Source organism: Mustela erminea, chromosome 12 (genome assembly GCF_009829155.1).
Source record: "Mustela erminea isolate mMusErm1 chromosome 12, mMusErm1.Pri, whole genome shotgun sequence".
Classification (NCBI taxonomy): domain Eukaryota; kingdom Metazoa; phylum Chordata; class Mammalia; order Carnivora; family Mustelidae; genus Mustela; species Mustela erminea.
In genome coordinates this window covers 7,360,629-7,385,970 of record NC_045625.1, presented here as the reverse complement: position 1 = coordinate 7,385,970, position 25,342 = coordinate 7,360,629, and the positions used below count along the sequence as shown (strand labels likewise).

Sequence of the window (25,342 nt, the reverse complement as noted above, 5' to 3'; positions counted from 1 at the left end):
GCCACTGGGAGAATGCTGAGGCCCAGCGCGGCCGCCCGCGGAGCCGCTGCCGCGCGCGGGAGGGGCGGGGCGCCGGCGGCCCAGCCTGCCCGCAATTGGGTGATCTGGCGGGGCGGGAACGGAGGGCGATTGGCGGACGGGGCGTGGGGCGGGACTCGCGGGAAGCTAAGGCGGCTCAGGGCGCTTGGATTGGTGCGCCGCGCGGTTGGACCCGCCTCCTCGGTCCGGACTGAGCAGAGGGAAAGGGAGAGGGGCCCCGAGAAGGCAGTGGGAGGTCGCGGGGCGGGAAGCCGGGGCTGGTCCGGCAAGGAGGAGGGCGCGAGCAGAAGAAAGGAAGAAACAATGAAGAGAAGAAACGCTATGAACACCGGCTATAACGGCCCTCCAGCGCACCCCCAGACGTGAGCTCGTTAGCCACTAAATCAAGGCCAGAGGCAGTGAGTCCCATTTTCCCAAAAACACCCAAAGAGGTGGCCAGGACCAGACCAAGCAGGTCTTTCGCTTGGGAATCTGTGGTTCTGAGCACGGAGAAGGAAGTGTCTGCAAAGGCTTCGCCGAGGGAGTGACTTGGAGAGCAGTTCATCACGCAATCTGTGCGAGACCCAGCTTCTCCCCCAAGCTGCTTTCCAAGCCTTTTGTTGTCGGTTAGCTTCTTAGCTAGTTATTACTGGTCTCTCTGACTACATTAACTGCCCTGGATAGAGACCGCTTCCAGAGCCTCGTACCTCCTAGGCCCTGGACACATTGTAGTTCATTCATTCAGTCTCCAAATGTTAGGGCGCAAACTGCTTGGAACCAGGCTCGGACCCAGTAGTGAGCGCCTGGTGGCCCTCCGGTCTCCAGCCTAAGCCCAAGATCAGGTGGAGGACGGCGCGGCCAGGAGCACACGCAGCAACAAATTCGGTAGCTGAGAACTGTGACAGGCACTGGAGGAGCTCGGTTGAGGGAGGATGTATGCCCTGAGTTAGGCAGAGGCCATGCAGAGGGAGCCTCTAGAGGCCTGGAGGACAGAGATCGAGGTCCCCACAGAAGTTGTGAGGACTTCATCTGGCTGCATTACGATTTGAGAGAGGCAGGGGCAGGGGATGCGGCTAGAAGGCCTCCTGTAGTGGCTGGATCTCACTGGGTCTTGTCAACCAGAGTAAGGAGGGGGGCCACTGACACATTTTGAGCAGGAGAATGACCCAAGCCTGTTTTTTGTTGCAAGAAGCTAGCTCTGGCAGCCTGCAGTGTGGAGGAGAAAATATGGGAAAGAGGGCTGAGGGGCCTCGTGTTGATCCAGGCAAGAAATGATGAAGGCAGAACCTCAGAGCTGAGAGAAGACGAGAGGATGGATTTGAGAGGCATTTGGGAGACAGAAATGGATTGGACTTGGGGCTGAGTTCCATCCAGATGTGTAACCGAGGGCTCAAGTTTCTGATTTCCTTAAAATGAGGCGGTGACCTCTCCTTCCCTCCAGTTGATCCCGTAATTTAGAAAACACCATTGAGCCAGACAGGTGAAAAATGGCAAGAGCAGCTCCCACTGCTATTCTGTATCCCCATATACAGCCTGGGTAGTTGAGGCCTAGAAAGTTTAGATCACGGGAATGGGGTCTTAACCCTGCAGCACTAGAGGGCTAAACTGTGCTACCTACCCACTCTGTGGGGTGTGTTCTTGCTGATCCTGGCTGGGCCCGCTCCACGGGAAGAGCCTGTGCCCACCTGACCCCAGGAGGAGATTTCAGAGGAGAAGACCAGCCAAGGAGGTCTCAAGGCCTGCCTGGCTCTTCAGCTGTGACCACGAGTAACCCCAAACTGCTCTAACAGGAAGCAGGGTGGGCCCGGCCGCCAGACTTAGCTCGGGTCTGGTATTTATCTCTCTGAGGCCTCGGGGCTGGGAGCCCAGGAAGTTTCCCTTTCCTCATTTCCCAGATGGTGCCTGGGGAAGGGAGAGAACCTGGTGCTGGTTCAGGATGCTTCATTTGGGGTGAGACAAAGCCATATTGGAATCCTGGCTCTGCTGCACATGGGCAGTGTGGCCTTGGTTGGGGACACTGAGGCTTGGGGACTCCTCATGAGAGGGGGTTCAGTGTGATGTGGCTAGGACCACTTGCCCTGAAGCCATCAGAGCAGGATTTAAAATCTGGCTGACTTAACACTACCAGCTGTGTCACACAAGCTTTGGGTGTACTTTTGCATGCATAGAAAGGAATCTTGAAGGATACACCCCAAAACTTTTTTTTTTTTTTAAATCTCTGAGTCATAGTTTTTCACCTGTAAAAGGGGACTAAGAATACCAACCTGGGGCGCCAGGCTGGCTCAGTCAGTAGAACATGCGACTCTTGATCTCAGGGCCATGAGTTCAAGCCCCACACTGGGTGTAGAGCTTACTTAAAAATTAAAAAATAGAAAACCAACCTTTTCAGAATGTTGGGAAGACTTCAAGAGGCCACACCTGTAAATGGCTTAGGCCTGAAGGGACATGGAGATCTGAGCAAGCGGTCAGACAGAGGCCCAGGCCAGCACCCCCAAATCCCCAAGCGTAGCCTGTCCTCCCTACCTGAGGCCCTGAGCAGACATAAGGAAAGTAGAACCTCACAAGATAATTCAAACAAGTGGCCTGGAGAGGGAGACCCAGGAAAATGTGAGAGAGGATGTGAGGTTGGGGTCCCTGGCTTGTGTGAGGGATTATCTCAGCCTAGGCCTACATAATAAGGAGGACCCTTGGAATGCCTGGGTGGCTCAGTTGGTTAGGTATCTGCCTTCAGGTCAAGTCGTGATCCCAGGGTCCTGGGATTGAGTCCCAGGCTCCTTGCTCAGCAGGGAGCCTGCTTCTCCCTCTGCCTGCTGCTCCCCTGCTTGTGCACTCTCTCTCTCTCTGACAAATAAATACGTTTTTAAAAAATCTTTAAATAAAGTAATAATAAGAAGGAGGAGGAGGAGCACCCAAGCACAGGAAACTCTGCGGGCAGAAGCAGGGACTGGCGTGTTTGGGGAGCTGCGTGTGAGGGGACGGAAGTGGGTAGAAGGAAGGGAGACAGGCATGGGGTCAGGCAGGAACCTGCTGACATGGGCTGCGTGAGCCGGGGAGGACTTTAGATTTTATTCTCAGCCCAAAGGGACACCCCTGGAGGATGTAAGCAGGTTAGTGACAAGATCCAAACTGCCTCTTTCAAAGTCCTTTCTGGCTCTGTGGAGAATGGATTGGTTACCAGCGGGCAAGACCAAGCCAGGCACACAGGCGAGGAGTCTAGGACAGCCATGCCAGCAGGAGATGGGCAGCTTAGACTAGCAGGGCGCCAGGGCTCTCGGAAGGGAAAGGGGACACGTGGCAGAGGAAGAGCTCAGCACTTCCTGAGCAACACTGGCCGTTTCTCAGGTAGAGCTTTCGGAGTATCCCCAGGGTTTCGAACTTGACTCTGTGCCACCTGGTTTGCGAAGTCAGGATGTAAGTGAGCATAAACACGGGTGGGAATGGGGAAGGAGGAGGGAACGGAGGGATCTAGTGGGACTGCAGCCTCGAGACTAGAATCACAGCTGCAGAAAACGGGAGGCCTGAGAGACTCCTCACCCTTGTCTGACCTTGGACAAACTCTTGGGACGCTGTGGACCTCTCTCTCCCCTCGACTGCAGCACGCACTTCACAGGGTCAGACAGCTCGTCCAGGTGGCTGGATGTCCATTTCAGGGCCTGCTACATGCAGACACTCCACAAATGACTGCCTAAGGGACAGATGCCCAGACACACACGTGACGTATGTGTGTATATGTGCGCGGGCGCTTGGGTGGTTGGGTAGACGGCTAGATGGGTGGGCGGATAACTGTAGATATAACCACACCACCTCCTACTCTAAAACTCAGTACTGCCCATAACTAGCAAAATTCAGTGTGCATAATTCCTTTTTTTTTTTTTTTAAGATTTATTTGTTTATTTGAGAGAGAGAGCATGTGCTCACACAGGTGCGTGAGCAGGGGAGGGACAGAGGAAGAGGGAGAGACGGTCGGTCTGCAGGCAGAATTCCTGCTGAGCGTGGAGCCCAAGGCAAGGCTCAACCCCAGGACCTGGAGATCATGACCTGAGCTGAAATCCAGTGTCGGCCGCTTAACCGACTGAGCCACCCAGGTGCTCAGAGCATATTTCCTTTTATTTTTTATTTATTTTTTATTTTTTTTTTTAAGATTTTATTTATTTATTTGACAGAGAGAAATCACAAGTAGATGGAGAGGCAGGCAGAGAGAGAGAGGGAAGCAGGCTCCCTGCTGAGCAGAGAGCCCGATGCGGGACTCGATCCCAGGACCCCGAGATCATGACCTGAGCCGAAGGCAGCGGCTTAACCCACTGAGCCACCCAGGCGCCCCGAGCATATTTCCTTTTAAAGTAAGTTATCCAATAACAGCAGTCACACATGCAGGCAAAGATACACCTGCAAGATGGTCCCTGCACCCTTGTATATTACACAAAATTACTGAAGCAGCCTGATGTCTCCCAGTAGGAAGAGGGAAGCCTTGAGGGCAAAACTGCATTTTGTTCTTTGCCCCATACTCGGCACCCAGAACAGTGTCTGGTACACAATGGAGTTCAATCAGTGTTTGTCAAATGAAGGCAATTGTGGTCAATGAGATGCCGCATGGCCACCAAGAAGACTGTAGGAGATGTGTGTGTGCCGAGGGGGGAAATGTCCAGCCTGCCATGGCAAAGCAGGTCACAGACCAGTATGTAAAGAGTGAGATTATTTTCGTCTAGAAGAACAGATGCATTTATGTATGCATAGGAAAGACTCTTAAAGAATACGCCCTACACTGTTACCAGAGGCTTCCATGTGGGGAAAGAGTTTAGAGGGAAATTTTTCCTTTATTTATTTATTTATTTATTTAAGATTTATTTATTTATTTGACAGAGAGCGAGAGAGAGACAGTGAGAGAGGGAGCACAAGCAGGGGGAATGGGAGAGGGAGAAGCAGGCTTCCTGCCAAGCAGGGAGCCCGAGGCGGAGCTTGATTCCAGGACCCTGGGATCATGACTTGAGCCAAAGGCAGATGCTTAACGACTGAGCCACCCAAGCACCCCCTTTATTTTAATGGATATTTGGGGTATGTGTGTTTTGGAGTGTGATGAGTTCATTTTGTAATTTAGTAATATGTCCTTATAAGGATTATGTCCTTATAAAAATCTTGCTATGTTTCTCCGTCACGCCCTGGATAAAATCAAAGGTCCTTAGCCTGCCATTCAAGATGCTCTTGGAGCAACTGCTCGGCCTCTCACTGCCCACCTCCCTACAGCCCTGCCCCAAGACTCTGGCCTTGTCCCCTGCCCACCTGGTGACATCGACCTCATGTCAAGCTTCAGCTCAGGCATCTTACCCCACCCCACCCCCCATGTCAGGCACAACACTCGCTCCCCGCTCTGTGCCCCCAAGTTACCGGCCATCTGTGTCCAGGGAAAACAAGGGTTCTGCCTTCTGTTTGCTGTCACATTAAGTGGTACACACTTGGCACTCAATGGAAAGGGAGGGAGAGAGGGAGGAGAGAAGAGAGGAGAAAAAAAAAAGGAAAAGAGACAGGGAAAGAAAGGGGAAACGGAGGTGGGGTGGAGAATGACTCTTGACCAAATCACCCTCAGGGCAGCTACCCAGCTGGCCTGCTCTCTGTCACCTGACACGCAGTCCAGAGTGCCACGCCAAGCCGCCTTCCCGGCCCTGCTTGCCAAGGGCGGTCAGTGCTGATTCACCGGTGACTGGGCTCCAATTATTTGCAGAACTGGAAGGGCAGCTGAGCCACCACAGCAGCTGGCCAAGTGCGTATTGATCGGAGCTGGGCCCCTTGCTAATATCGGAGCCAGTCACACAAGAAGATAAAGGCTCCAAAGAACTCGCCCACGGGGATCCATCCTGCTTAAACCTCCCACAGCCAAGTCCACAAGTCTCCCCATTGACCAGTGATTCTGCCCTTTCCAACCTAAGCCTGACTATCACTCATGGAGAATAGTCATGGCTCAGAGCACGAGACCCGGAGTCAGGCGGCCTTAAGTTCCCGCTCAGGGATTACTGATTCAAAGAGAATTTACATATTTACCATTGAAAAATGTGGCCAAACAGCCTTCCAAAAAGGTTGGACCCATTTATACTTGGGTATATTCCCACCAAGGGTATAAGATAGCACCCATTCCCAAATTTTCTCCATCTTTACCAATCTGTTTGACCAAAAGAAAAAAAGCTATACTGTAGACATTTCTTTCACTAGAATCTTTTTGGCAATTTTCATTTCTTCTGCCTGGCCTATCCTTGTCCTTTTTTCCAGTCAGTTGTCATCTTTTTGTTATTTATTTGTGGCAGCTTATTACATATTATGGATATTAACTTTGGTTATAATTCAACATTAAAGTATTACTTCCACTTAATCAATTGTCTTTAGACTTTTTTTATGGTGGGTTTTGTTTGTTTGTTTTTTGTTTTTTGCCTCACAGAAGCCCCTTATGAAGCCCCAGCTAAGAGATAGGAGTCAACCTCCTTCGGTAGAGAGAGCCCAGGCTGGGAGTTAGGAGCCCAGGTTTTGAGTTCCACCCCTATCACTGACTCACTGTGTGACTTTGAACCAGTCTCTGATCTCTCTTTATGTGTTAAATAAGAGCATTGAATTAAATGGTCTCTGAGGACCTAGCCACCTTCGCAGTCTAGACTGGCATTATTAGTAGAACTTTCTGCAGTGGTGGAAATGTCCAACACCTGCACTATCCAATATGATAACCACTAGCCACCGGGGGCTCTTCAGCACTTAACATGTGGCTAGTGTGACCGAGGAACTGAATTTTAAACTCCATTTAATTGAAATTTAAAATTGAAATCACCAGAGGTGGCTAATGATGACCATATGGGACAGGGCGTAGAAGATCTAGATGGTCTAGAAGGCGCTGACCTCTGAGTGAGACGCAGTGCAGAGCTATAACGAAGGCAGGGATAGAGAGTTCCTGTGTGACCTGGGGCAGGTCACTCCACCTCTCTGAACCTCAGTTTCCCCGTCTGTCCAGTGGGGCCCACAGCCATCGCTGTCTCCTGGGGTCACTGAGGAGATGCAATCAGCGAGTGTGGGAAGGCCGAGGCCTAGTGCCTGACCCGACAGGGTGGGAAATCAGGCCAGATGGCCAGGCTGAAACAAGGCCATGTGTCTACCCCATTTCCATCGTGTCCATTGTGTCCAGAGACCCATAGGTGGCCTCCCCCAGACCCACCCATCTTCCCCTATGGCTTTAAGGACAGCCCTAACTGCTTAAACCATGGCTTCGGCTCCAACATGCCTTAAGCCCAGAACTCCAAATCACGAACCAGACAAAAAAGTACAGACTGCAGCCTATGTTCTGGATTCCGAGCACTGGCTGAACCCTGAGAGTCCTGCCTTAGTCAGGGCAGCCCAGCAGCCTCACCCCCTTGCTCTTCCTGTCTCTGAGGTCTCCAGCGTGCCAAGCAAGGTCTGCCAAGCATTTCATTCCCCCATGTTTCATTCACAGGTGTTTATCACACCATCTGCTCTGGGTCCAGGGCTGCAGGGGTGGAGGGCGGCGGGCGGGGGTGGAGAGCAGGCAGGTGTTTTGGGCCCAAGTGATGAGAGCTGGAGTACGTCTGGGGGCCAAGGAAAGTTCAGGGAGTGGTGGGAATGCAGGGTAGACCTGACCTGGTGTGTGTGACCTGGGCAGGCCTTCCTGACTGGGAAAGGCATGTAAGGCCAAGCCTGATGAATGTGCAGAAGTCAGCCAGGAGAGAAGGGAGTTGGTGGAAAGTCTAAGCCAAGAAGATGTAGGAGCCCAAAATCTGTGAGAGGCAAGGGCAGGGCTAGGAAAGTAGGCAGGCCCCACCCCACAGGAGGGCCTGGCAGGTGACGATAATGATGTCGTGCTTTATCCTAAAGGCAATGGGGAACCACGGAAGGTGTTAGAGAGAGGGTGATGTGATGATCCCAGGCCAGCTCTTTACATGGTCTTTGTCTCCCTGTGAGAGTCAGGAACTTAACTCCTTTCACTTTCCTTTTTCTGCCTGTCACTTGGATCTGAAGGTATTTCTTGAGCACACAGTTCCCGGAGCCTTCCTTCTGCCTAAAGGGACCTGGGTTCAAATGCCAGCCTGCCACTCCCTGGCCCTGTCGCTTCAAGCAAGTTATTAACCTCTTTCACCTTCATTGTCCTCACCCATAAAATGGAGATAATGACTCCTCTGCACAGTTACATAAAGTATGAGGGGAAAGTGCATGGCATAGAGCCACTAACGAAAAAGGGTCCCGTTGAACTCCTGTGCAAAGTCAAACAAAAGCCAGGGAGGGGGCTCAAGGGGGATCCCAAAGAACAGGCAGCAGTCCCATTTCTGGAAAGTGGCCCTGTAGTCTGGCTGGGTCGGCTGAGGCTTTGTCCGGGCAGCTGACCATATGGGAGGTGAGCTCAAAGGCGAACTCCCCACCACCACCCGCCCAGGCCTGCCAACCCCCTGGAGCTCGACTTCTGGACTTTCTTAGACCCCACCCAGGGGGCCAGGAGTCGGCAGGTGAACACAGCTTACATAACTGGTCAGGAGTCCGACACCTTTCACCCAGTGATCAGGGTCATGTTTACCGAGAAGAGGTGTTCCCAGTCCTCCTCCCAGTCCTCCTAGGCACACACACAGCCCCTCAGCCCTGAATTTCAGAATTCTTAGTTACAATCCGAATGTTATTGTCAGCAACGGCTATGATTATTTATTTATTTATTTATTTATTTATTTGTCAGATCGAGAGCACGCGCACAAGCACAAGCAGGGGGAACGGCAGGCAGAGGGAGAAGCAGGCTACCCGCTGAGCAAGCAGCCCGACTGGGACACAATCCCAGGACCCCGGGGATCATGATCTGAGCTGAAGGCAGATGCTTAAGCGACTGAGCCACCCAGGCATCCCAACAGCTATGATTTTTGAATGTCAAAGTCATCAGTGGTGTCATTTAATGGTGAGGCATTGGAGGAGCAGTGGGGGGACAAGGCCTCCAGCAAGGACCAGAGAGCGGACCAGGGTATGCGTCCTAGACTCCTCCTCCTCTTAGCTCAATGACCTGGAGCCAGTCGCTAGGAGTCTCTTAGCCTCAGTTTTAAGAGCTATAAAATGGGTTTAGTGGCCGGACTTAACTCATGAAATTCTTTTGAGGATTCAAGAAGGAGTGACATACCCAAAGCGCTTTGCAAATTACCTCGCCCCTCAGAAGTGCTCCTCGAGGGTCAGCTACCAACATCACACCGTGTTTTGTAACCTGTCCTTTCTACTCAACTCATCATCAAGCTCTCTCCAGTGACAGTAGGAACCTTAACACGAGATTTCCTGACACTTCCTGAACCCCTAACTGCCTAGGCTCATAGGGTTACAAGCTGGGAATCCCAAATTTCAATCTCCTGTTTAAAATCTGGGGTCCCACCTTCACAGACCTTAGTCCCCACTTCCCACTTATGGAACAAGGGGGGATGAGCATGAAGACCAATGTGAGGTCAAAGCTGAGGCACAGAGCAAGGATACTGCACCCAGGGTCGCATGGGTTGTCAGTCAGTGATAGACCTGACTCCATGTCCAGGCAGTATGGATCCCAAGGCTCTGCTCTCTGATTCTGCATTTCAGAACTACAGACACCAGAGTCCGCACATCACCCCCTCCTTCCTTCCTTCGACAAACATCGGCCAGGGTTCACATTCCGACTCTGCCGCTTTGTGGCTGTGTGACCTTGGGCAAGTTATAAAACCTCTCTGTGCCACACCTTCCTGATCTCTAAAAGGGGAATGTATTACCCACCTCCCAGAAATGTTATGAATAAAGAGTGAGTGGATATTTGTAATGTGCTTAGAATCGTGTTTGTTTGACTAGAACAAAAACTGAGTACCCACACTGCCAGGCACCAACGTAAGCACCAGGACACAAGCGTGCACAACCAGACAGAGTTCTGACCTCAACGAGGAATCTGGAGGTGGGGGATTAGAAATCAATGCCAGGGATGAGCCCCAAGGCAAGGTGGTATTGGCCATTCTCCTGCAAGGGCATTGGCCTTAGAAAGGGCCTTGATGGGGCGCCTGGTTGACTCAGTCTATAGAGCATTCAACTCTTGATCTTGGGGTCATGAGTTTGAGCTCCCCAGAGGGCACAGGCCTCACTTTAAAAACAGGGGCCCCTCTGTGGCTTAGTCAGTTAAGTGTCCCACCCTTGATTTTAGCTCAGGTCATGACCTCAGGGTGGTAAGACTGAGCCCTGCCTAGGTCTCTAAGCTCAGCCCAGAGCCTTGTTGTCCCTTTCACTCTGCTCCTCTCCGCACTTTCTCTCTATCTCTCTCTCAAGTAAATAAATAAAATCTTACAAAGATAGATAGATGATAGACAGATAGATAGATAAAGGGGCCTTGATACTATGACTTCTCTTTCTAAACAATAGCTTCTGTTTGTTGACCTCACCCTGGGGGCCCATGCCCTGGGCTAAGCACTGTGTTCCCAAGATCCCCTCAAGTGCCCACAGCCTGCAGCCGTGGTTATATCATTGCTAGAGACAGAACATGTCCCCCCCAAATTCCTATGTTGATATCCTCACCACCAAGGTGATGGCATTACGGTTTGGGGGCCCCTCAGAAGTGATTAGGTCATGAGGGCATAGCCTCCGTGAATGGGAACAGTGCCCTTATGAAGGGACCCCAGGAGTCCCTCCCACATTGCGCCACAGGAGGACACTGCCCAAAGATGGCTGTCTGGGAACCAAGAAGCAGACTCTTGCCAGACACCCAATCTACTGTCTCCTTGACCTTGGACTTCCAGCCTCCAGAACTGTGAGATATAAATTTCTGTTGTTTATAAACAACCCAGTCCGGGGTATTTTGTGAAAACAGCCCAAGCAGGCTTAGATAATCATCATCCCCATTTCACAGAAGAGTTTACTTCTGTCCCCCTCCCCACCCCCACTGACCCCAGGGCAATAGCACGTCAGGGAGGGGGACAGTAAGTGAGTGCTGAATGCAGGAGGGAAGGAACAAATGAACAGGGGCACAGACTGTCAGCAACCCTTCCACAGGTCAGGGCTTCAGGCCCATTAGGTCCTGCAGGGCAGTGAGCACAAACGCACATGCTCGGGGCCACCACTCTGGGCTCAGCAGAGTCATCCCCAGACTGGGCAGCTGCTGGTGTCCTGACCTCTCCTTTTCCAACACCACAGGTGACAGATGTTTCCCTGAACGCTTACTGTATGTGCCCCAGGCACTGACCTTGGGTTTTCTTCATGTGAACTCTTTTAATCATCACAAGACCCCATGATGTATATCCATTTCACAGGTGAGGAAGCAGAGGCACAGACCAAGGATACCACACCCAGGGTCACATGGGTCGTCGGTCGTGATGGAGCGTGACTCCACCGTCCAGGCAGGGTGGATCCCACAGCCCGAGTTCCTACCCACCGTGCTGCGTAGACATTCTCCTCCGCCCTTCACCCCTGCTCCTCCGACTTCACACATAACATGCGCCCTGCAAGGGGAAGACACTAGAAATCAATAGCAGAAGGAACACTAGAAAATTCACAAGTATGTGGGGATTATACAACACACTCTTAAGCAACCAGTGAGTCAGGGAAGAAATCGCAAGGGAACTGAGTAAATGTCTTGAGAACAGATGAAAACAAATTCTCTGGGACACAGAAGTACACGCGGGACCCAGGGGCAAGTTTATGGCAGTAAATGCTTACATAGAAAAGATCTGAAAGCAAAAGTAAAAATTCAAGCATTGCATAATTTTATGCTATAGAAAGCAAAAGTTTAAAAAACAGAAGGACCCCGGGATGCTTGTCCCTGGAGATAACTTCTGTTTAACGGTGTGGTCTGGTGCTTCAACATCGTTCTGTTTTGTTTTTGATTTGTCTTCTAACCTTGCAGGAATATTATCTTTAAAAAAAAAAAAAGGTGGGGGGGGGCACCTGGGTGGCTCAGTGGGTTAAGCCTCTGCCTTTGGCTCAGGTCATGATCTCAGGGTCCTGGGATCAAGCCCCTCTTTGGGCTCTCTGCTCAGCAGGGAGCCTGCTTCCCCCTCTCCCTCTGCCTGCTTCTCTGCCTACTTGTGATCTCTCTCTCTGTCAAATAAATAAATAAAATCTTAAAAAAAATAAAGACATAATTTTTAAAAAAAGCAAAAATGAGATAATGCAATACACATTGTTTTGTCACTTTTGTGGGTTTTTTGTTTGTTTGTTTTGCTGTACCTAACAGTGACTCTTAGAGGCTGCACCTGCTGGAACATTCTCCTCAGAGGCTGTAGTCTGGGATGAGGACTTCTGCACTGGATTCAGCCAGTTCCATCAGGATACGTCTGGGGTGTTGGCAGTTTTTAACTCTTTCCAGCCATTCTGCGGTGAGCGCCCTTGGAAATGGCCCTGTGGTGGGAGGCATCTCGGCGAATAACTCCCAGAAGCAGAATCTCTGGGCCAAAGGACAAGAATGTTCCCTCCTAGAAGGAGAAGCCAGCTTTGCCTAGAGAGTAGGAGAGAGTTGTGTCCCCTCCCCTCGCTGTCCCTGCTGTCATCTTTGCCCAGCTGGCCAGTATGATCTCCAACTGTCATCTTGCCCAGCCAAGACGTGGCCCAGCCTCGAGAGTGACACAGCCTCGAGAGTGACACAGCCTCTCGTGGTGACACCCCCATTGCTGCCCATTAGGGTCCAGAAACTGACCGTTCTTGTCAAGACCATCCTTCAGATTGCTGAGACGGGAGCACTTTCTTAAAAACCCCAGAGTTTGCTTTTTCACTCATTTAGGAAAGCCGGCAGTGTCCAAAATAAGCCCTTGGAGAGAGGCCAGAGCTGTTCGGCACAACCTGCCAGAGCCCCGCTGTCCAGGCCAGTGGTGCCTAGGCTGGCTTTTGATAAGCATCTCCACACGTGGGGAGCTGGGCTGGCTGAGAACCCGCCAGAGTCCGGCTAGTAGCATTTTCCCTGAATCATCATGACTCCCGAAACCTGATCACTCACGTGATCAGAGTCCTTCTGGGCCACCTGTATCAAACATTTCCCCCCAAAATATTCATGGGTTCGTCCTACCGCCACCTCTGAGAGCTGCAGGCAGTCAACTATGATTGCCAGTGGAGCGGGGGGAGTGTGGGGGGTAGGACAGAGTCACAGAGAGCCTGGTCAGTCACCTGGAGGCCAGGGCAGGGTCCTTATCATGCCCTGTAACCTTTGCTGGGGTAACTTTCAGCAAAGCGCTTACCCAACATGGGGCACATGGTACATTCTGTTCCTTCTCACCTGGACCTCTTCCTGCCCCACACACCCCCCTCACTGCTTTGCCTGGCCCATTCCTTGTCACTCTGCAGACCTCAGCGTCAGCGTCACCTCGCTAGGGAAGACATTGCTGACCTCCAGGCAAGGACGGTCCCTTTCTAGTTACTCTTGGAGTTCCAAGCTTTGTAGCACTTAAAACAACAGTGACCGCTGGGGCGCCTGGGTGGCTCAGTGGGTTAAGCCGCTGCCTTCGGCTCAGGTCATGATCTCAGGGTCCTGGGATCGAGTCCCGCATCGGGCTCTCTGCTCAGCAGGGAGCCTGCTTCCTCCTCTCTCTCTCTGCCTGCCTCTCTTCCTACCTGTGATCTCTCTCTGTCAAATAAATAAATAAAATCTTTAAAAAAAAAAAAAAAACAACAGTGACCGCTCATTATGTGGGTCATTGCTATTTATGTCTCTTCCCACCCAGGCAGTGAGGCCCACAAAGTAGGGTATGTGTCTCGGTCTATATCCCATTGCCCAGAATAGGTGCGTATCAGTGCCTGGTGGGCAGTGGTTACAGCTGTGACGTCAGAGCCAGGCTGCCCAGCTTTGAACTCTGCCTCTGTGAACTAGGACAAGTTACTGAACCTCTTTGTGTCTTAGCATAGCCATCTGTAAAATGGGGGATGATAGCACCTAAACCATTACACGAACAGATCTAAGTAAGGTCTGTTCTAAGTAAGGCTTGGAATGGGTGCCTGGTCTGTAGAAGATGCAAATCAGTGCTAATGTCAGCATTAAACACTAGCAGTTAGACAAGGTTCTCCAAGGTTCAATCTGGAGCAGGCACTGGTGTCTGCTACTCAGCACGGCCTTGCATGGAAACTGCTTAGTATGTTGCAGGCGTGCCTTTTCTTGTGCCTTCGTGGTGGTGGCTGTGTCAGTGTTGAGCTACAGGACTGTAATTCTGGTGACGGTGGTGAAAGCCCCTCGGAGTCACCGTTATTCGGCTTCCTCTGCTCAATCCGTGTGTCTGTCTGTCTCCATCCCTGCTGCTCCTGACAAAGCCTGACCTTCCTCCACAGAACCTGGTTCCAATTCCTCAGAGGACTTTGCTGAGACCTTGTCGGGGCTGAGCTCGGCTGCCCTGGGGCAGGGGTCTGAGCAGCTGTCTTCCGGGACAGTGCTATGGCAGAGGGTGCGGAACACCGCTATGGAGGGGGCTTGAACCAGGCTGGTTTTCTAGAGCTTGGGTCCCTCCGGAACAGCTGCACCACAGGGAGGCACCATGCAGTCTGGGGACTAAACCACGCAGTCAGATTTTCTCTACTTGCAGGACAACGTGCACAGCCTTTAGGGAGCAGCCCTGCCCCTGCTTGCCCCTCCTCTGAGAAGCCCTTGTGAACCCCTTGGAAGACACCTTATTATATGGGGTCCCACCCCATTGGCTGACGGGCTTACTCATGTGACCCAAGATAGACCAATCAGATTCTATCTTGGCAAATCGACTCAGAACGGGTCTTCGCTGGCACGTGATCTACCTACCAAGGTGGAGCAGTCTGTCCCGAGAAACGGGGAACCGAACAGGTGGCCTTTGGCCCTAAGAACTGTGGATCGGCATGCTGGTTTCCCAGGTCTCCGTTCTGGTCCCCATTAAGCCAGGCAGCGCTGCTTCCCTTCTTTCCGTATACTACAGACCTTCTTACCCCTTAGAGCCAAGCGTGGGTGGGCGCCCCTTCCTTTGCGCGCCCCCCCCCCCAAGCTTGTATTTCCCGGCGACACTTGCCCTGCCTCTGCAGAGGAAACCCTGCGGCCCCTTCCGCCGCTGATTTACCGTCTAGCTCAGGCTGACCCCCGAGGCCTTCCGGGAAGCATCTGCAGGGCTGCTCTCGTCACTGCCCTTGGGGCCGCTGTGCGTGGGGACCAGTTCACAGGAAGCCCTGGAGTCTGGGTCAACGGGTGCCTCGGCTCCGGCTGGAGAGGACCGGGGGGGGGGGGGGGGGGGGGGGAGGAGCTAGGCCCTGCGTAGGGCTCTTGTTTGGTTTTCCTTTTGCGAAATGGAAATTGTTTTACTTATTATAAACATAAATTCAGACGTGTGGTTGTACGCAGACACAGAAGAGTTTAAAGAAAAGTCTACTTCACGTCCGATCTGTCACCCAGTAAATCACACACACAAAGGCTTTCCCCGCACACCCCCACGCCCCCGGAAAGGAAGTCAGACTGTATATACAGCTGGAACCTGATTTTTTTTTTTTAAGAGGCCACCTTTCCTAAAATATAGCTTTATTGGAGTATGATTGACATGCAATCAACTGTACATATTTAAAGCGTATGGGTTTCAACATATGTGTACCCCCATCACCACATTCACAACGACAAGCTGATCTATCACTCCTGAAAGTTTCCTTATGCCGTTTTGGAATCCCTCCTGCCACCCTCTCCCTCAAACACACACACACACACACACACACACACCAGTAAACCCTGATCCTGCTTTTTTGTCCTACAGATTAGTTTGTATTTTCTAGAATGTTATATAAACGGAATCACACACTGTGTTTTCTTTTTTGTCTGGCTTCTTTTATTTTGAGGTTCATCCCTATTGTGTGGATTGATAGTTCCTTTCTTTTTATTGGTAAGTAGTGTCCCATCGTGTGAATATACCGGTTTGTTTATCCATTCACCTGGTGATGGACCTTTGGGTTTGTTTCCAGTTTGGGGCTGTTAGAGATAAAGCTGCTGTAAACATTTTTGTATCTGTTTTTGTATGGACCTGTGCTATTATTTCTCTTGGGTAAATACCCTGGAGTGGAATGGCTGAATCACATGGTAAGTGTATGTTTAACTTTTTAAGAAACTGTTGTCTAAAATCATTATCCCACAAGCACTGTATGTGATTTCCAGTGACTCTACTTCTTTGGCAATATTTGATATGGTCTACTCTTTTTCATTAAGGGTATTCTAGTAGGTGTGTAGTGGCACTAATGATGGATTTATTTTGTGATCCCTGGTGACTATGGAGTGGAATTTCCTTCATGGGCTGCTTTGAGGCTGTCTTTATATACAGGTAAATGGAGAGCTACATTATTCTTAATGACTATGTAGTACTCTCACACTGGATCCATTTTCTATTTCATCAAGACCCTACTGGTGGGCATCTTGGTTGGCTTTGATGTTTTGCTGTTCCACATAATGCCTTGGTACACCTTGTATATGCATTTCTGCATGTTTGTCTATTTCCATCACGCGACATTGATGGGTAAAAGGAATGTGTGCTTTCAAGGCTTTTGAAATACATTGATAAATAGCTCCCCTGGAAATCAGGACCCATTATAGCTCTCCCCATCGGCAACATGGAGGAAACAGTCCCTGCTTCTAATTCAGGCAGAAGCCTCCAGAGTGATGACTTGCAGGGTTTGAGGAAGTCTTTCAAGTATGACCCCATGACTTGTGGCCACAAGCCAGAAATAAGGGCTGATTTGCCACAGGACTCCCTTGGTGTGTCCTTGGAAAATCATTAAGATGGTCTTGGGAGGGGTGGCTGTTCATGGACCGTCTGAGAAGGAGGAGAAAAGCTGGGATCAGGCTTGGGTTTGAGCGCAGCAATATTCACTCCTGACCTGTGACCTTGGGACAGCCACTTGACCTTTCTAACCACGGATCTCTCAGATGTGGAGTAAAACAAATCATACCAACTCCCGGGAATGTGAAAGCCCTTTACAAACTCAAAAACATTCACAGAGGTGTGTTGTGAGGAGCCTTTGTTTCCTTTCCAGAAATGTGGGCGGCACACACTTCCCCCTGGGTTCCTACCTGAATGACTGGCTGGACCTGGCGAGGGAGGAAGAGTGTGGTGGGCAGAACAACGACTCCCCCCATCAGAGATGTCCACATCCACATCCAGGGATTAGTGTGAATGTGTCAGGTTATGTAGCAAAGGGGATTAAACCGGGAGGTGGGATTAAGATTGCTAATCAGCTGGCCTTAAAATAGGGAGATTATCCAGGATTATCTAGGTGGGCTCAATGTAATTACAAGGGTCCCTCAGCGTGAAAAAGACTGAAGGAAAAACAGATGGCAGCATGAGAAGGACCGTGTTATGTGGTTGGCTTTGAAGACGGAGGAAGGGGCCATGAAGCAAGGAATGCAGGAAGCTTCTAGAATTTGGAAAAGATAAGGAAATGAATTCTTTCCTAGAGCCTCCTGAGGAATGCAGTCCTGGAGACACCTTGATTTTAGCCCACTGAGATCCAGTTCAGACTTCTTACCTCCAGAACTGTAAGATTAAAAGGTTTATGTTGGGCGCCTGGGTGGCTCAGTGGGTTAAGCCGCTGCCTTCGGCTCAGGTCATGATCTCAGGGTCCTGGGATCGAGTCCTGCATCCGGCTCTCTGCTCGGCAGGGAGCCTGCTTCCCTCTCTCTCTCTCTCTCTGCCTGCCTCTCCATCTACTTGTGATTTCTCTCTGTCAAATAAATAAATAAAATCTTTAAAAAAAAAAATAAAAGGTTTATGTTGTTTTAGGCTGCTAAGTTTATGGTGAGTTGTTACAGCAGCCATAGGAAATTAATCCAGGAGGACAGGTGGGCCCCATGGGGAGCAGAATGCCTGGAGAAGGGAATGGAGTGTCCCCACTTCCCGAATTCCTCAGTGGGGAGTGACACCAGCAAATGCATATCAGCAGGCTTCCTTGTGTCCTCTGGGGAACATCGAACAGTATTTCTTGCTTTGGTGGGGATTAATGGCAGGTGACAGAGAGTGGTAGCCACACACAGGAGGCCTTGAAGACCAGGCTGTAGGTATTCTGAAGGTAATGTGGGCCATTGAGGGTTTCAGTCGGGGCAAAGAGATGATAAGAACTTGCTAGGAATGGGTTGAAACAGGAGGCACTGGGCTGGGAGTCAGAGAGCTGGGTTCAAATACCAGCATCGCCTCCCCAGACAACCTTGGGGCAAGTTACTAATGATTTCTAGATTTGGATTCCATTTCCTAAAAACACTGGGACTATTTCTGGAGTCCTTTCCAGTCAAAGAACACAGCTGGCCCAGACCGGTCAGGGCCTCTTGGGATCAAAGGGAATTCCCTGGCCTATTACCCAGAGGGTATAGAAAGTTTAAAATAATAATAATAATAATAATAATAATAATAAAGCAACATGGATTGAGCACTAACCATGTTAAGAACTTTACATAATGAAGACACCTGGGTGGCTCAGTGGGTTAAGCCTCTGCCTTTGGCTCAGGTCATGATCTCAGGGTCCTGGGATCAAGTCCCGCATTGGGCTCTCTGCTTGGCAGGGAACCTGCTTCCTCCTCTCTCTCTCTCTGCCTGCCTCTCTGCCTACTTGTGATCTCTCTCTGTCAAATAAATAAAATATTTTTTAAAAAAGAAATTTACATAATGAATCTCATTTAATCTTCTTACCATCCTCTCAATGACTCCCTAGTGCTCTCAGGTTAAAGGTCACCACTGTGACCCACAAGGCCCTGCAGGTGTGGTCCTTGCTGACCCCTGGGGCCTCATCTCAGGCCTCTCTCTCCTTCACCATGCACTCGTTTCTCTGCCCCAGAAACGAATGGGATATGCACCTTGTACTTCAGGGTCTTTGTACGAGCCATGCCACCCACCAGGAATGCAGTTGTCCTGCTCTCCAGCCTCGGCGCTCCTCCTTCCTCCCATCTCAAGACGGTCGTCTCGCTGCCCCACCTTCCAGCTAAATCAGATTCTTGTGTCCTTGCACTTGATTTCAGATGACAGGGCCCCGCATACAAGTACATAAAAGTACACACTTACGTAGTCACCCCTTCTTCCCCCCTGGACCAGGGGGGCCAAAGGGCCAGAATGGTAAATGTTCGCTGAAGGAAGGAAGGAAGGAAAAAACAAATTAATAAATAAGTTTTCCTCAAAGGGATGAATGAATGAACGAGTAAAGATATCTGTTTCCTGAAGGAATAAATAAATAAATTACCACTTGCTGAAGGAATAAACAACAGAGCCCAAAGGTTGGTATGATGATCAGCCTCATCAAGAGAAGATCAAGAGAAGATCAGATCAGAAGATCAGAAGATCTACCCAAAGTCAAAAGGTGAACCTGGGGGTGCCTAGGCGGCTTAGTGGGTTAAGCCTCTCTGCCTTCGGCTCAGGTCATGGTCTCAGGGTCCTGGGATAGAGCCCCGCATCGGGCTTTCTGCTCAGCGGGGAGCCTGCTTCCTCCTCTCTCTCTGCCTGTCTCTCCGCTTACTTGTGATCTCTGTCAAATAAATAAATAAAAATCTTAAAAAAAAAAAATCTGGAAAAAAAAAATGGTGAACCCGGAAGGCTCCTCTCTTTGCAGGAGGCGGGGGCTGGCGCCAGGACCCATCTGAGCCAAAGGGTCACTGCAAGAAGGGGTCAAGGCTGGAGGAACTTGGGCTTACCATGAGGTAGGTTTGCTGGGGAAGCGTCTTCAAGGGCAGCACTCAAAGAGGATGTGCTGAGCACAGCTGCCTCAGCAGAAGAGGAAGGAACTGGCGGGAGGCGGTGGGGGAAGGGGGTGTGGGCTGGGGCCCCAGGTTCTGCTGCCTGCAGCCACAGCAGATCCTCCCCACGGTCCGGACCTCCACCCCCACCGCCAGCCCCGCTACTTCTGAAAGACTCTCACACGCTCACTCTGTCTGCTTCTCTTTAGCTGACTTTTCAAGCTGGATCACCCCAGGTCTGGACAAGGGTTGGAGGCCTCACCCACTTAGCCACCGCTAGCTGGAATATAAATTGCTGCGACCACTTTGGAGGGTGACTTGAGCAGTACCTGTGCAAACTTCCAAATGTGTACCCTTTGACCCAGCAGCTCTACTTCTGGGAATTTATCCTACAGACACTCTAAAGTCCGTTGGCAGTGATCGTCACACAAGGAGGTAGCACTGTTTGTCATGGCCAAGAACATCCATCAGTAGGAGACCAGTAAGAAAACTATGCGTCATGGACTCCCCCCATGGAAAGTTATGCAGTCACCAAAAAGAGGCCCTCATCGTATGAATGGACATAGGAGGACGTTCGTGATATATGCGTGTATTAGGATTTTTTTAAGTGTCTGTATTTCTTAATATAGTGTCTATTTTTAAGTGTCTATATTTAACAGTCTATATTTCCGTTATCTATAGCTGAGTAACATGCCCTCCAGAAACTAGCCATTTGCACCGAGCGTCAGCGGGACTCAATCATGGGGCTGCCTTCACCTGGGAGCTTGGCTAGGCTGGAGCTTCCAAGATGGCCTGTCCTCTACCAGGGCCGTCCATGTGTGGGACCGCTAACCATTCTGCAGTCTAGCTGAGCTGCCGGACAGCACGGTGGCTGGATTCGGGGAGTATTTCAAGAGGCTAAGCTTCCAGGTGCAAGTACTTACCAAGCTCCAGCTGGCATCATGCTTGCTTATGTACCCTTGCCCAAGACAAGTCACGTGGTCCGTCCAAAGTCACTGTGATGGGGCTATGCCAGGGCACGGATGCTGGGAGGCAAAATGCATTGGGGGCCATCCCAGTAACTGTCCATCACTATACATGGAATTTGATAATATTTTATTAAGAAACTACATATGAGAGGCGCCTGGGTGGCTTAGTGGGTTAAAGCCTCTGACTTCTGCTCAGGTCATGATCCCAGGGTACTGGGATCGAGCCCCACATCGGGTTCTCTGCTCGTCGGGGAGCCTGCTTCCTCCTCTCTCTCTGCCTGCCTCTCTGCCTACTTGTGATCTCTGTCAAACAAATAAATAAAATCTTTAAAAAAAAAACTATGTATGTCCTTACTAAAATATCATCTCATGTATGTGTTGGATAATACACATGTGTATGTGTGTATGTTTAAATGTTTGTATGTGCACTGATGTACAGCTGAAAGTTCAAAAGATGCTAGCAGTGTTTAACTTTCAGGAGTAGAAATGGGCAGATAAAGGGGGAACTTTTGGTTTTTCCTTTATACTTTTCTTTAGGATTTGAATATTTAAAAAGTGAGATGTATTGTTTTTTTCCTTAAAGATTTCATTTATTTGAGAGAGAGAGAGAGAGCAAGAGCAGAGGGAGGGGCAGAGGCAGAGGGAGAAGCAGGCTCCCCACTGAGCAGGGAACCCGATGCAGGACTCGATACCAGGACCCTGGGACCCTGACCTGAGCTGAAAGCAGACGATTAATTGACTGAGCCACCCAGGCGCCCTGAGATGTATTACTTTTGCATTAAAATGTGTGTGAACGTGCTGTGAAAATCTTTGCGGTCCAGCAGCTTCCAGCCAACTCTTGCCAGAGCAGCGCTTGGTTGGCCGGTGCCGATACTGCCTCCCTTGTTCTCCTTGGTTCTGCTGAACGTCTTCCCGGCCAACTTCCTCACAAATCCTCAGTTATTATCTCAGGACAAGTTCTGAGGAAAGGAACTGCTGAGTTGAAGGTTAGGAACATCTGAAGGACGCAATACCTTCTGCCAGGTTGTCCTGCTGACGGACAGACGGATTCTCCCATTCCGCCAGCCAGCTCGGGGGGCACAGTGTGGGCTCATCTGGTGTCCACCCTCCTAAGTACCCAGTACCCACTTCACAGACCCTGGCCCGAGGCCCGCACCATCATAGGCAGTCCAGGAGGACCAGCTCAAGCAGGGGCTCCTCTGCTTCCCATGCCACCTCCAAGCCCCCTGCCAGGCCCTGTCTCCCCTTCCTCCTCCCCCTCCAGGGAAAGACCAACCTCCTCAGGACAGTGAATGATCTGGACCCTGCTCGCCTGCCTACCCACCCGCCCTTGCCACTTCCTGCCCTCACCCTCTGACTTCCACCTGATTAACCTGTTTTCAGTTCCCCGAAGGACTAGAACGCTGCCTCATCTCTGAACCTTTGTACATGCTGTCCCCTCTGCCTAAAACATTCCCTTGTCATAATCCCCCCCTCCGCACTTCCTCCTGGAAGCCTTCCCTGATCACCTGAGGGGAAGTTCAGTAACGTGGTCACATGGGGACTGCCAGAGTTTCCGTTCGTTCAGGTCTTCGTGTGTTCATGTATTCACCAAATGGTTACAGAAACGCTTGTCTGTGCCAGGAACCAGACTGCACAGCGGGGATCCCAGAGTGAACGAACCTGCCCTGCCCTGCCCAGCTCACATCCCAGTCTGATCAGGGGAGGAGAGGGAACTGGGAGCGGGCAGATGGTGCCAGTCCACATGTGAACAGTGCTGGGCTGGGCGTGGACCACAGGCCGGTGGGAGCCCAGTGTTCCTCCAGCTAGAATCACAGAAACACCCATCTAAAAAGGGAAAATCCCTCAGAGCTCCAGAGGTGACGTAGATGATTTCAATTCCTCTGTTTCCTAAATATGTATGAACTTGAACTTGATAACCATAGCTGCCCCCATTTATTGAGACCCTGCTTTCTACACCTGACCTGTATTAACTCACTGAGGTCCCCTTTAGGGAGTATCATTATCCCCATTTTACAGAAGAGGAAACTGAGGCTCAGAGAGATGAGTTGCTTGCTCGCGGTCATCCAGCTGGGAAGTGGCAGAGCCAGGATTTAGACACACACAGTCAGGCTCCCAAAACCCGTACGCTTGGCCACTATACCACACAGCTACAAATTAAGCACAAACCATTCTACAAGAACAACACTGAAACGGCTGCCCAAACTGCGTGTGACATGGTTGTTGACAGGCGATGATGTTTTGTGGGAATGAGGTTGCCCCCTGAACAGGGCTGAGTTCAGCCCGTGTGTTCCCCAGGGGGCCTTGGCCTGCCTACTACTATTCTCTTTCCAAACCACCGAGAAATCATCAGATTTGTCCTCCACTCAGCATAACAGCACCTTTTTTCGGGTTTACTTGAACTTTTGGAACACAAACTACTTTCACGTTGTCCCAGAATTTTTTAAATATTAGAGAGATATTAGATAAATAGATGATAGAAATCTAGATACACTTCCTACTCTTCTTCTCTAGAAGTCAGCGTTAGGAGCTTCTTGTATGTCTTTCCAGAGAGTGCATATTCTGTTTTCTCTCATGAAGAAGAGGAAAGGCTCACACCACATTCGAGGCTCTGCTCCCTGCTAGTTCCACTTAACAGGGGATCTCGGAGGTCACTTCATACAGACGGGGAAAGGGCTTCCTCATTCCTGTTCACGTTGTATGAGCGCGTGTTGTGTCCCAGCCTGTCCTCCGCCTGTGCACGTGAGGGCTGCTCTTGACCTTCACAGTTGTCCCGGCTGCCATTATTCACGGCAGGAAGCAGCCTCGAAGATGGTGCCCAGTGATGTCCGTCTCCTGGATTCAGGCTTCGCTATCATCCCCTCCCCCGAGAGTGGGCAGGGTCCAGTGTCAGCTTTTGACAAAGAGACCTAGTGAAATTCCCAGGACGGCTAAGACGGCATAGAAGCAGTGACAGTCTAGCAGCAACAGGCCCCTAAGACCCAGCACCCCATGGGGCCCCCAAGTGACTCAGTTGGTTAAGCATCTGCCTTCCACTCAGATCATGATCCCAGTGGGATTGAGCCCTGCGCTGGGCTTCCTGCTCAGTGGGGTCTGTTTCTCCCTCTCTGTTGCTGCTCCCCCACTTGTGTTCTCTCTCTCTCTCTGTCAAATAAATAAATAATATCTTTAAAAAAACAAAAAAACAAAAAACAAAACCAAAAATCCAGTGCCCAGGTCTTGGTTCCTAAATACTATCCCTCAATTCAAGACATCGGGGCTCCTTCAAGAAACGGCTGATTACAAAGTTAAAACAGGGAAGATATGAGCCTGGGCACATTGTGGTGCCAAGAAAGCAAGGAAATGCTCGAAAACCCCAAAGAATAGGGGCAAGTTAAAGGGACACAGGAGCCATCCTGAAAGATTTCCCAACAGCCAAAGCTGGAATGATTTGAGTAACAAAATATACAACATAGTATTGTATTATAGCTCAAAGTATAAAATAAACATGCATGAGTCCACACCGACATAAGGAAATGATTGAACAAACACGTACGTGGGAGAGAAGAGACAGAGTGTCCCTATAGAAGAATTCCAAATAATTTATGATATTCCTCCCAGGACGTGGACTTTCATTCTGTACCCCTTCCAGGATGGGTGGGCTCACTGACTCGTTTCCAAAGAATAAAGTGAGGGAAAGGAAAACATTATCCCCTTACAGTGGAGAAACCTATCCCACACTACCTTAATAAAGAGGTGAAAGTAAAAAAAAAAAAAAAAGAAGAAGAAGATTCATCTTACAGGTGATGTCACACAGGTACCATGTGCCCCAATATAATGGAAGGAGTAGGGTACTTCGTCCCATTCTGGGGTATCCTACCCCTACCTCCGTAACCTTAACACAATCTGCAAAAGACAGAGACAAACCCAAACTGAGGAACATTCTACAAGATCCTTGGTCTTTGTTCCGCAAAACTCAAAGTCATAAAGAGCAAGCAAAGACTGGGAAACTGTCAGAGACCGGGAAAAAATCAAGGGGACGTGACAGAACGCCGTGCGGTATCCTCTGTCAGATCCTCGTACAGAGAAAAGATATTAGTACAGAGTTGTGTGAAACACAAACATTGGACTCCAGTCCATCATGACGTAGCCGACTGGTTTCTCCTGACAAAAATATTCCGTGGTAAATGAAGATGGTAACGTTCAGGAAAACTGGGCAGCGTGGGGAAGTACAGAAACCCTCTGTATTCTCTTTGAAGTTTTTCTGTGAATCATAACATTATTCCAAAGAATTTTTTTAAAGCCTATTAAGACACAAGTGATGAGATGTCACTTCTGACATTAGGTACCAGAAGACGCCATCTTGCATCTTGCGTGTGTCCCCTGGATTTCTTATTTGCTGGCTCTGGTGAAGATCCTGCTGCGTTGTGAGCTGCCCCGTGGCAAGGCCCACGAGGCGAGGGGCTGAGGAAGGCCTCTGGCCAACAGCCGTGGAGGAACCGAATGATGCTGCAGACGATCAGGTGAGTGAGCTTGGAGGCAAATCCTTCCCCATTTGAGCCTTGAGATGGGTCCCCAGCCCCGGCTGACATGTTGATGCAGTTCCATGAGAGACCTTAAGCTTAAGTTTCCTGACCCACAGACACTGTGGGATGGTAAATGTTTGTTATTTGGCGGTGCTGAGTTTGGGCAGTTAATACGTTAGACGTCAATAAATAACTAATATAGTTACCTTCTCTGTTAT

The 25,342-nt window shown here is 50.2% G+C and overlaps 2 long non-coding RNA genes across 3 annotated transcripts; one reads left to right on the top strand and one right to left on the bottom strand.

The window, feature by feature from the left end:
• Positions 1 to 10,372: 10,372 nt before the first annotated feature.
• Positions 10,373 to 19,250, bottom strand: LOC116570989. 2 transcript variants are annotated; one of them, XR_004277632.1, is made up of 4 exons: positions 19,162 to 19,250; positions 18,987 to 19,048; positions 15,027 to 16,751; positions 10,373 to 11,468 (listed from the first exon to the last, which is right to left on the bottom strand). It is a non-coding gene; the product is annotated as an uncharacterized LOC116570989 (long non-coding RNA). The 2 variants fall into 2 exon arrangements; XR_004277631.1 differs by lacking the exon at positions 19,162 to 19,250 and having other exon boundaries at positions 18,987 to 19,108.
• On the top strand, positions 19,193 to 20,771 carry LOC116570991. Its single transcript, XR_004277633.1, has 3 exons — positions 19,193 to 19,278; positions 19,528 to 19,615; positions 19,861 to 20,771. It is a non-coding gene; the product is annotated as an uncharacterized LOC116570991 (long non-coding RNA).
• The last annotated feature ends 4,571 nt before the right edge of the window (positions 20,772 to 25,342 follow it).